This window comes from Triticum urartu, chromosome 3A, assembly GCF_056163025.1.
Source record: "Triticum urartu cultivar PI428250 chromosome 3A, HENAU_Tu73, whole genome shotgun sequence".
NCBI classification, from domain to species: Eukaryota; Viridiplantae; Streptophyta; class Magnoliopsida; order Poales; family Poaceae; genus Triticum; species Triticum urartu.
Window position 1 is genome coordinate 371,468,678 of NC_141875.1, and position 12,103 is coordinate 371,480,780.

A 12,103-nucleotide genomic window follows, 5' to 3' on the forward strand; every position below is an offset into this window, starting at 1 on the left:
ACTTCGCTCGTTGACATTGGTCGTAGTACGTACTCCTTGCCCTTCATCTTAAAGCTATACTGGTTAGTTCTTCGTTGTGGATGACATCGCGCTCGAATTACCAAGGTCTTCCCAAAAGATGATGGCACATGAACATAGGAACCACGTCGCTCTCCAGGGTGTCCTCGTAAGCGCCGTTCTTGAAGGAAACTTGCATTGTATGCTCCACTTGAATAGTGCTGGAGTCGCTTAGCCATTGCACCTTGTAGGGACGAGGGTGCTTCTTCTTGACCAATTGCAGCTTGGAACATAGCTCTTCACTTGCCAAGTTGTGACAACTTCCTCCGTCGATGATGACTTTCACGGAACGCCCGTTGATGCCAGCCTTGGTGTGGAAGATGTGGCACCGTTGGTCTTCTTCTTGGTGATGTTGGAGCATCAAGACCTTGGAGACCATGAGAGAGGGACTTGAATCGCTGTCACAAAACACTAGATCATCTTCATCTCCGTTCATGCGCCGGTGCATGGCCACGTGCTCAAGGTCTTCCATTTCTTCTTTACTCATCGAGTCATATGTGCCATCATCGTTGAAGATCATGGTTTGCTTGTTGGTGCATTCGAAGGACTTGTGTCCTCAGCCACCACATGTGAAGCAATTGAAGGAACTTGTCTTGATAGGGTCATTTGGTGGCACCGAAGATGAGGGAGTCCCATATTTAAGTGCTTGCCGGAGGACGAGTCGAGGAAGGCATAGCTTGCTTGGAACTTGACTTGTCGCCGGTACTTGGTGATGCTCTAGTTGAGGTAGGAGGTGCCGAAGTTGCGGGAGCTTGAGAGTAGGAGCCATAAGTCTTGGATGAGTACTTGGCGTATTTTAAGTCATCTTGCACTTGTCGCTCGGCCTTGGTCGCTGGATGAACTAGCTCGAGAAGGTTTGAGTATGGTTGAAAGTCGGCAATCCGCTTGATTGAGTGGTTGAGGCCATTCAAGGAGCGTGCCATAGTTTGCTCATCGTCTTCCTTGACACTGGCTCGTATCATGGAAACCTCCATTTCATGGTAGTATTCTTCCACCGTCTTCGTGCCTTGCTTGAGGAGTTGCAACTTCTTGAAGAGATCACGTGTGTAGTGTGTTGGCACGAAGTGAGCTCTCAAGACATCCTTCATTTCCGTCCAAGTTTTGATTGGTGGTTTGCCTCTTGTTTGTCATCGCTCGATCACTTGTTTCCACCAAATGAGGATGTAATCTTGAAACTCGAGGGAGGCCATGGTGATCTTCTTTTCCTCGTCGTAGTTGTGAAGGCGGAATATCTTATCCACCTTCAAAGACCATGAGAGATATTCTTCGGGATCATTACTTCCGGAGAACTTGGACATGGTGAACTTGAGCTTGCCGTAGCGGAGTTCTTCATCATAGTGCCGGTTTTGATGTCGCTCTTGCCGTGGAGGAAGGTCCTCAAATGCTCATTCCTTAAGATGTCTCTCGTGGCGTGGAGGAGGGTCTTGAAGCACTTGTTCCACTTGGTGTCATTCTTGTCGTGGAGGAGGACGAAGAATATGCGCTTGGTTTTGCTTTCTTGTTTCTCTTCGCGTCGGGCGGATTCTTCTTGTCGTGATTGACGAATTGCTTCCTCTTATTCACGTACTTGGCGGTTGCGCTCTTCAATGACTCTAGTGGCCTCGCAGAGTGCTTGTTGTGCTTCGAGTGCTTGAGCTTCACGGCATTCTTGAGCTTGTTGGATTGTATCACTGGCTTGAGGATCTTGACGTTGCACCTATGAAGGTATTTCCTCTTGCTCCATTGCTTCTTGTTCTTGTCGCCGCGCCCTATCACGTGCTCAAACTCAATCATGTAAGCCATTGCCATGGAGTGGATTTTCTTGAGCTTGGCCATCTTGAGGATCATCGCATCGAGGAAAGCGAGCTCGTGGTGGACTTGCATCGTAAGAGGAGTAGTCCTAAGATTGCCGACTTGAGCGGTCGCTTGAGTGGCACCGTCTTGACGAAGATGTCGAGGAAGATGGGCATCTCACGATCATGGTGCATAATTCTTCCATCTGTGTGGTGAGCTTGGCGTCGTTGTAGTCGCGGTTCCTTGCTTCTGATTGATGAAGGTCGGTGGCGAGTTTCTCAAGGCTTTCACCCAAGGCTTCACTTTCTTGATGGAGAGCTCGTGGCACGATGAGGAAGTGGCTCTTGGTGACGTAGTCACGATCATCACCTTGCTCCTCGAAAAGCGGGTTCACCGAAGAACTTGGCCTATCCATCATTACCAAGTGGGGTGAGTAGGAAAATGAGAGAACAATAACGAAGTTACCTTTTTTGAGGATTGAGGATGTATCAATTGTCACTCAATGTAATGCCACAATAGGAGAATTGGTACCAGGTGTGTTTCCCACACCTAGACAAGTAAAGCTTGTGGGTAAGCTCGGTTAGGATGATGGCAAAAAATTCAATTAAATGTTAATCAAGATATCGATAAGGTTGAGAAGGTTCACAAAAGTGCAAGTAAAGCAAATAGAGAAAACCCAAGAATATCACTAGGAACACACACGAAAGATAGGTGGGATCCGCACAACCAAGGAGTGATCTCAAAATGTGTAACCACGGAAAATGTTCTCGTTGTACGGATGCTAGAGAGACGCTAGCTCGACTGCTCAAATGGTCAAGATACGCTTATGCACCAACCTATGAGAGAAATGTGCCGTCTTCAATCCCAACTATGCTATGTATGCGGTGACCAAGATGATATGTCCATGTAAAATGACTCAATGCTATTGCTTACAAGCTCTCTGTTTCTCCTCTTTTGCTTAAAAGCTTTTCTTTCTTTCTTTTGTCTATGCTTAATGCTCGAGCCAAATATGATATGAGACAAGTATGTAAGTTATGCACGGGAGAGACTTAGGGCACAATGATGATAGCAAGATCACTACGGTGCACAATAGTGTGGCCCGACAATTCTCAACTCGCTATTCGCGATGGGCAAGTGACGCAAAATGACTCGGGTTATCAATGCAAAAGCAAGGGTATGAAGTAAGTGTCGTCGAGGTTACCGTCCTTTCTTATGGTTAGCGGTGTCTATGGTGAAGATCATTGGCGAAGATGACTCCGGGGCGATGATGAATGGCAGTGATGTCGATCTCACACATTCCTAAGTAGCTGAAACACCTTAGGAAACAGAAAACACAACTCAAGATCGATCAAATACAGAAGGTGGGTGCTTTTATGATGAATTTTTTCATGGAGGCTAATGGTGGTGGTAATGATATATGTGTATGCGGGATGTCAAGACCTTCCAAACGAGCTAAAGAACACAAAAAAGGGCTTGGGAGTTGGAAGTTATGGCCAAAACGGAGTTGTAGTTGGGCTGATTCGGGGGGGGGGGGGTGCGGGCACCCGGGGGTAGGAGGTGCAGGTGCCCGGGGTGGTCCGGGGCAAACAGCCCGGGGGTGCGGCTGCCCGGTGGTTCGAGGTGCGGACACCCGGTGGTCTCCAATTTTGGGCGGAAAATTTTGGGGAAAAGCTAAATTCGATGGATTTCGTGGTGGGGAGGGTGGGGATTGACGGCTAGGGGCTAGATCCACTTGCCAAACAACAAATCCATGGACCAAGACAACCAAATCTCACAAGGTCCAACAAATTGCAAGAAAAAATTTGGGGGCTATTTTTGTGGGGATTTTTGAATTAGGACGAAAAACAACAAAATCAAGCTAGCAAATGGGGGGATGGGACTCCAGGATGTGAATCAACCTTGCTCATAATACCAAGATGTTGTAGGGTGAAACCCTATAGGGGATCTTTTTACACTTGGAGGGGGGAGAGCAGGAACACACAAGAACACAAGGAGGAAATGAATCTAACAAACCCAAATAACACATCCACTAGAGTAGCATACAAGAAATCCACAAGAATACATGAACAATTCTAGGAAAACAACACTAGGTAAGGTTCTTCCCACTCCTAGGAGATGAGGTCTTGATGTTGATCTTCTCCAAGAGGAGGCCTTGACAATCCAAAGGATTCTTCCCAAGGTGGGGGCTTCATCTCCAGGAGGAGGGGATACAAGGAGCAAAGCTCTCTAGTGTCTATCAAATACTTTGCTAACCCCTCTAATGAGCTAGGGTAGGAGTTTATATAGGCTAAGGGAGAAATAGAAGGGAGAGGGGGATACAAGAGTCAAAACCCCACTTTGCATGACAGCATTCTCGGATGGGTCCGGGAACCCGGGGTAAAGTGGCCCGGTCACCCGGACCGATCAGGGAGCCGACGGAAGAAGGCCCGGGCAGCCGGGGTAAAGTGGCCCGGGCACCCGGACTGGTCAGGGAGCCGGCTGAACAAGGCCCGGGCTCCCAGGGGTCCTAGGCCTGGGTACCCGGGGCGGGAGCTGGGGGCTGGGCGGGCGAGGCCGGGCACCCGGGGATCCAATGCTCGGGCACCCGGGCGGGGCGGGCGGCTGGCGCGTGAGGGGCCGGCACCCGGGGTGCGACCCAGGCGACGGCTTGGCAGAGGGCCAGGCACCCGGGGTGGGCAGGGGCACGGCCCAAGTGGTTGCCGGGCATCGGGGGCCGAGGAGGCCGGGCACTCGGGGTGTCCAGTGGGTTTGACCCTCCCCTTGGCTGCTCGTCCGGGCACCCGGGGTCCTTCTGTCCAGGTAACCGGGGTGTTTAGGAACTCCTCTCCTCCGTGTTTCTCGTTCCTTTCTCCTTCCTTCTTCTCCTCGGGTGCTTGGTTCTCCATCCTTGCCTACTTGCGATGATCTCCGAAGTACCTAAGAATGCATAGCGTATCTCTTTGAGGTAGAATCTCATTCTCATGTGAATCCGAACGAAACTCGAAGAGGATAGAATGGACCTCGTTCTCGATGGCGCGTGCACGGGCTCTTGTCATCGGTCCCGTTGGTGTTTGAGGTGGTGAGTGGACGTCCATCGGGATGGTCTCGGGATGTTCCGCATCATTATAGCTCTAGTGCATCTGTCACATGGCAATCCCTACTCACTCACATTGATATCTATCGATGTGCATCTCCATAGCCTGTTAATACGACTAGTTGATGTCAGACTACCTCCCTCTTTTTGTCTCGTCCGCAACCACCTTCTACTCGACCTATAGTGCTATGTCAATGGCTCACGCTCATGTATTGCGTGAAAGTTGAAAAGGTTTGAGAACATCAAAAGTATGAAACAATTGCTTGGCTTGTCATCAGGGTTATGCAAGATTTGAATATTTTGTGTGATGAAGATGGAGAATAGCCAGACTATATGATTTTGTAGGGATAGCTTTCTTTGGCCATGTTATTTTGAAAAGACATGATTGCTTTATTAGTATGCTTGAAGTATTATTGTCTTAATGTCAAATGATAGAGTATTGCTTTGAATGACTCATGTGTTAATATTCATGCATTGATTAGATTACATGATGAAGATTATGCTACGTAGCATTCCACATCAAAAAATTTCTTTTTAATCATTTTCCTACTCAAGGATGAGCAGGAATTAAGCTTGGGGATGCTGATATGTCTCCGTCGTATCTATAATTTTTTTTATTGTTCCATGCCAATATTCTACAAATTTCACATAATTTTGGCAACTTTTTATACTATTTTCTGGGACTAACATATTGATTCAGTGCCCAGTGCCAGTTCCTGTTTGTTGCATGTTTTTTGTTTCGCAGGAAATCCATATCAGATGGAGTCCAAACGGGATAAAGACTTACAGAGATTTTTTTGGAATATATGTGATTTTGGGGAAAAAGAATAAATGTGAGACGATGCCGAGGGGCCCACAAGGACGGAGGGCACACCCCAGGGGGTAGGGCGCATCCCTAGTCCTTGTGGCCACTCCGTAAGGCGGTTGGTGACCTTCTTTCACTGCAAGAAAGCCAATATCCGGATAAAAATCATGGTAACATTTCAGCCCAATCGGAGTTTCAGATCTCCGGGAATTTAAGAAACGATGAAATGACGGAATCTGGGAACGCAGAAACAGAAGGAAACAGAGAGACAGAGAGAGAGAGAGAGAGAGAGATCCCATCTTGGATGGGCTCTGGCCCCTCCGCCGCCATGGAAGCCAAGGACTACAGGGGAAACCTTTCTCCCATCTAGGCAGGAGGTCAAGGAAGAATACGAAGAAGGGGGGCTCTCTCCCCCTCTCCTGGTGGAGCCGGAGCGCCGCCAGGGCCATCATCGTGACCACAATCTACACCAACAACTTCACCACCGTCATCACCAACTCTCTCCCCCTCTATGCAGCGGTGTAACACCCCTTCTCTCCACTGTAATCTATACTTAAACATGGTGCTCAGTGCTAGATATTATTTCCCAATGATGTATGGCTATCCTATGATGTTTGAGTAGATCTGTTTTGTCCTATGGGTTAACTGATGATCGTGACTGATTTGAGTTGCATGTTTTATTATTGGTGCTGTCCTCTGGTGCTCTCCGTGTCATGCAAGCATGAGGGATCCCCATTGTAGGGTTTGCAACATGTTCATGGTTTGCTTATTGACTGCGTTGCGTGAGTGATAGAAACACAAACACAGATAAGTGGATCATGGCATATGGGAATAAAGAGGACTTGATACATTAATGCTATGGTTGGATTTTACCTTAATGATCTTTAGTAGTTGCGGATGCTTGCTAGAGTTCCAATCATAAGTGCATATGATCCAAGAAGAGAAAGTATGTTATCTTATGCCTCTCCCTCATATAAAATTGCAATAATGATTACCGGTCTAGTTATCGATTGCCTAGGGACAAATAACTTTCTTGTGAAAAAAACTTTCTACTAAAACTAACTTAGTTGTGTCTTTATCTAAACAGCCCCTAGCTTTTATTTACATGCTCTTTATTATCTTGCAAACCTAGCCTACAACACATACAAAGTACATATAGTTTCATACTTGTTCTAGGTAAAGCGAACGTTAAGCGTGCGTAGAGTTGTATCGGTGGTCGATAGAACTTAAGGGAATATTTGTTATACCTTTAGCTCCTCATTGGGTTCGACACTCTTACTTATCGAAAGAGGCTACAACTGATCCACTATACTTGTGGGTTATCATTATGTTGTTCATATCATGCATATGGTGTCTTGCATTGCTATGTCATTTGCTTAGTTTACACATGCTTTGTGTGAATGCCACCTGTTTAGTGTCTAATTACCATATATGTGAATTATGCAATGCCATATTGTTGCAAGACATTATATATGTGAATTATTTAATGCTATCTTGTTGCAAGGCATTATATATGTAAATTATGGAATGCCATGCTATTTAGCCAATCATCATATATGTGAATGATATCATGCTATCATTTTTTATATTACGTATTCCATTTGTCGACAATGTTTGTATATTCAACTACTCTTCCTATGCATCAGCCATTTGAAGTGGTGATGGAAGTACCTAGAGTGAAAACAAGGTGTTCAGAGCAGACAATGCTACCTGCTGAAGCAAACATCTTGCTGGTTACAGATAGCTCCTCAGAGGAGGATTCAGAGACAAATGACCAATCCTATTTCCCCCCTGAGGTCTATGCTCAAACTTGGTAGGGTTATATTACTCATATCATGCATATGTTGTCTTGCATTGCTTAGTTTTTACATCATATACACAATATTGAATGCCATCTGCTTAGTTTAGACATCATATATTTGAATTATGACATACTTGCTTAGTATATAAATCATATATTTGAATTATATCATGCCATCATGTTACATAGACAGCACCTATCTGAATTATGGCATACCAACCCATTTAATAAAGACATCATATAATTATATCATCTCATCCTGTTTAGTGTTTACAATCATCATATTTTGAATTATGTCATTCTATCCGCGAATTATATCATGAAATCATGTTTCCATAGGCGGCATGTATGTGAATTATGGCATGATAACCTATTTAATAAACACATGACATAGTTATATCATGTCATCCTGTTTGCATAGTCATCATATTTTGAATTATGTCTTTCTACCCCGTTTAGTTAGCCATCATATATGTGAAATTGTGTCATGCTATCCTGTTTAGTTAGCCATCATATATGTGAAATTGTGTTATGCTATCCTATTTGGTTAGACAACATAAATGTGAATTCTTTTATTCCCTCTTTTATTCTCCACTATCCATTGCACCCGTCTATCATACAATGTCTGTACATTCAATTACTTTTCCTGTTTGTCAGCCATTTGAACTGGAGGGGGTGACGATAGTATCTAAGGGAGTAACAACACGGTCTTCAGAAAAGATAGTGCTACCAGTCGGTGCAGATAGAACCACGGTTGTACTTGCCCAAGAACCAGCCCCATCACACATAACCCAGACTCTTGTAGATTGTACCCCTATCCAGTTGGACAGAAAATCAGCTACACCCCTTCCAACCCCGACCCTAGCAGATAGTAACCCAGTTCCAATTGACACAACACTGTCTCCACCATAGAGCACCCAAACACGAGCAGCTAGTAAGGCAACTAAAGTGCCCAAAGTACGAGGACCACCACTCTGAACCCCAACTCAACGATTAAAGCAGAAGAAGAATTGTTCTCAGGTCAGGTTCTGTAGCTATGGTTGATACTCCTTTGCTCTTGCATCATTGTATTTACTCATACCAACTATTTTGAAATTTGAAGGATGAAATTGAAACTCCAATGGCGCAACAAGCATGTTTTAAACCTGTTTCTTTAGCTGGTTTGCTGTTGTAACTTGCTCTATGATGATTTCAGTTTCAATTGAATAAACAGTTATGTTCTCATGTCTTGCACATTACAAGTGTTGTTACTGCTATGTAGTTTCCCACACTTATATTCTGTCTATGCTGCTTTGTCTTGAACATATATTATTTGATCTGTGTCTCTATCTTGATTTGGCAACAAAACTAGAATGATATATACCATACAGTGACCTTGGTACATAGATATATCTTTGTTTCATGTTTTTATCCTGTCCACTTTACTACTGAACCGATTTACCAAAATGAGTTTCATATACAACATGGTAAACCAGTGATGTGTCTTCTTGTTTCTATTTTAGAATGCGGACAAAATATTGGAGAAGAGTAGCCTGTTATGCAATGGTAAAGGAAGTAATGCATATAAGGGTCAAGATAGTGAGACATCCCTATTGGTCTCCAAGAAAGCTGATAAAAACTATCTTGACGATAGTGAGACAACTCCAAAGTCTTGTCTTGATGTAGTGTTTGAGTTTCTAGCCACTACTGCTGGCACAGGCTCTTCAAACTCACTGCCTGAATCAGTTCGTCTTCTTGACTCTCAACTTCAAGTTGAAATACATCGATCAGATGTGCTGTGACACGAAGCCGAAGGACTGAGGAATTCCCTGCAGAATTCAGATGCATACTTTCTGGTGCAACAACAAGCACCGGAGGATTTAAGCGCCAAACAAGAGAAAGTCAATAAGCTTGCTAAGCATCTTGCCAGCATGCTAGGTACCCAAGATGTTGTTTCTTGAGCTCTTTTGAGCTAGTTTTAGTTCTGGATTTGTTTTGCTGCAGCGTTTATTTGCACTGGTCGCTAACTGTGACAACGAGTGTATATGACATGCTGCATTGTTCCCTATATTTGCACTGGTGGCGAACATTGATGCCCAGTGGATGTAATATGTGTAATAGACGTAATAGCCTAGTGTTAGTTGCTTGCTTATTTATTTCCATATAGTCTTGTTTAGTTGTTTGCTTGTAGTCACTTCAGTTCTTTGTCTGCATTTTTCTAGTGTCCACAATAACCTGTTTTTATAACTAGGCCACAAAAACCATGGGCAACATATAGACCGTTGAAACCATGGTCCTGCTACCTGCTGTAGTGACCATGGGCCTCCTACGGGTCGTAGGATCCATGCGCCTTCTACGGGCCGTAGAATAAATGGGCCTTCTACGGGCCATATGATCGATTGGCCAAACATGGGTCGTACTACTTATGGACCAATAACGGTCCGCAAAATGGGTTGTAAACGGGCTAGAGTGGAAATCGTGTGTTTATGGCATGACCATAACGGGCCGTTAATAGGCCGAAATGTATAATAGGCTTAATTCTATAGACATGCATCACAGGTCGTTAATGGGCCGTATTTGATGACGCCATGAAAACAGCCCGACGGGTTAACGGGCCACAAACAGGTCGACTGTAACCACTGGCTGAATTTGGCCCACAAGCGAAACAGGCCAGTGACGGACCGTAAGTAAACGAATGCTGGAAATGAGCCCAAGAATAAATGGGCCCTTAGAAGGCCGAAAGGTAACATGGGCTGGAAACGACCCAACGGAATAATGAGCCGTTAATGGGTATAAAGAGATACGCTGTTCATTATGGGCCAGTTTCACCACGACCTTTAATGGGCCTAGAGTTACAAAGGGCCTCGTATGGGCCGAAAGACGTCATGGGACATACATGGGCCGAAAGTTACAATGGGCTGGAATCATATTGGACGGCCCATTAACAGGCTTTCCTTGGGCCGGCCCGCTACATTTTGACCAAGTCAAATGGGCCGGTCTTTTCACCTGAATGGTCCTCTGTTAGGCCGTGCCACGTGTCGACGTATCATAGGTGCCTCCCATCCAATGAGTGGACGACATCTGTCCCAACGCTGAGCCGACACGTGGTTCCTCTGGCCATTGTGAATTTTACACGTGGAAAATCCCCATTGATCCGGGCTATTAACGGGTTATCGGATCCAAAACAGAGCCCAATAGCTTAACGGCGACCCATTATGGTGGATGCCACATGTCGGTTACCCTTGACGAAAGCACTTCCATGATGCGCCATTTATTGTGATGGAAGTGGACACTTCCGTGATGATAATTTTGGTATTGTCATGGAACACTTCTATGACAGCACATGTATGACTATCTTGATTCTGTCATAAAATCGCCATGGATTTACATGTATGACATAAAACGTTACCTACTATGAGAAACACGTATCATCACGGAAGTGGTTTTTTTGTAGTGATATGTGTTCGATATTTTGACGATATGTATGTTGTGATTCCCTTAGTGGTGTCATGTGAACATCGACTACATGGCACTTCACGATCTTTGTACCTAAGGGAATGCATTGTGGAGTAGTTATTAGATGATGGGTTTCTAGAGTGTCAAAAGCTTAAACCCTAGTTTATGGGCTACTTCACAAGGGACCGATTTGGATCCAAATGTTTAATGTTATGGTTAGATTTTATCTGAATACTTTTCTCGTATTTGCGGATGCTTGCGAGGGGGTTAATCATAAGTGGGAGGTTTGTTCAAGTAAGAATAACACCCAAGAACCAGTCCACCCACATATCAAATTATCAAAGTAGCGAACGCATATCAAACCAACATGATGAAAGTGACTATATGAAATTCCTGTGTGCCCTCAAGAATGCTTTGCTTATTATAAGAGACCGTTTTGGCCTGTCATTTGCCACAAAAGGATTGGGCTACCTTGATCCACTTTATGTACTGTTACTTGTCCATTACAAATCATCTTTCTATCAAATTTCCTGTTACCGACAATTTCAGTGCTTGCATAAAATACCTTGCTGAAAACCACTTGTCATTTCCTTCTGCTCGTCGTTGGGTTCGACACTCTTACTTATCGAAAGGACTATGATTGACCCCCTATACTTGTGGCTCATCACTTGTCTATCCCAACATGGTCATCGCCCATGAAGTACTCGCCTCACTCGGGTAGATCTTCACGAAGTAGGCGATCTCCTTGCCCTTACAAACTTCTTGGTTCAACTACACATCTTGACGGAGGCTCCCAAGTGACACCTAACCAATCTAGGAGACACCACTCTACAAAAGGTAATAGATGGTGTTTTGATGATGAACTCCCTACTCTTGTGCTTCAAATGATAGTCTCCCCAACACTCAACTCTCTCTCACATATTTGGCTATGGTGGAAAGATGATTTGACTGGAAAGCAACTTGAGGTAGGCTAGAAATCAAGATTCTTGTGGTAGGATTGGAATGTCTTGATCTCAACACATGAGTAGGTGGTTCTTTCTGAGAAAATGTATGGTGGAAGTGTAGGCACATTTTGATGGCTCTCTCACAAATGGAGAAGGGGGGGAGGGGTATATATAGACTCCACACAAAATACAACCGTTACACACACTTGACTCAT

General features: G+C 44.7%; 1 pseudogene; it reads right to left on the bottom strand.

Moving 5' to 3' along the window:
* Positions 1-1,300: 1,300 nt before the first annotated feature.
* On the bottom strand, positions 1,301-1,920 carry LOC147979743 (uncharacterized; annotated as a pseudogene).
* Positions 1,921-12,103: the final 10,183 nt, after the last annotated feature.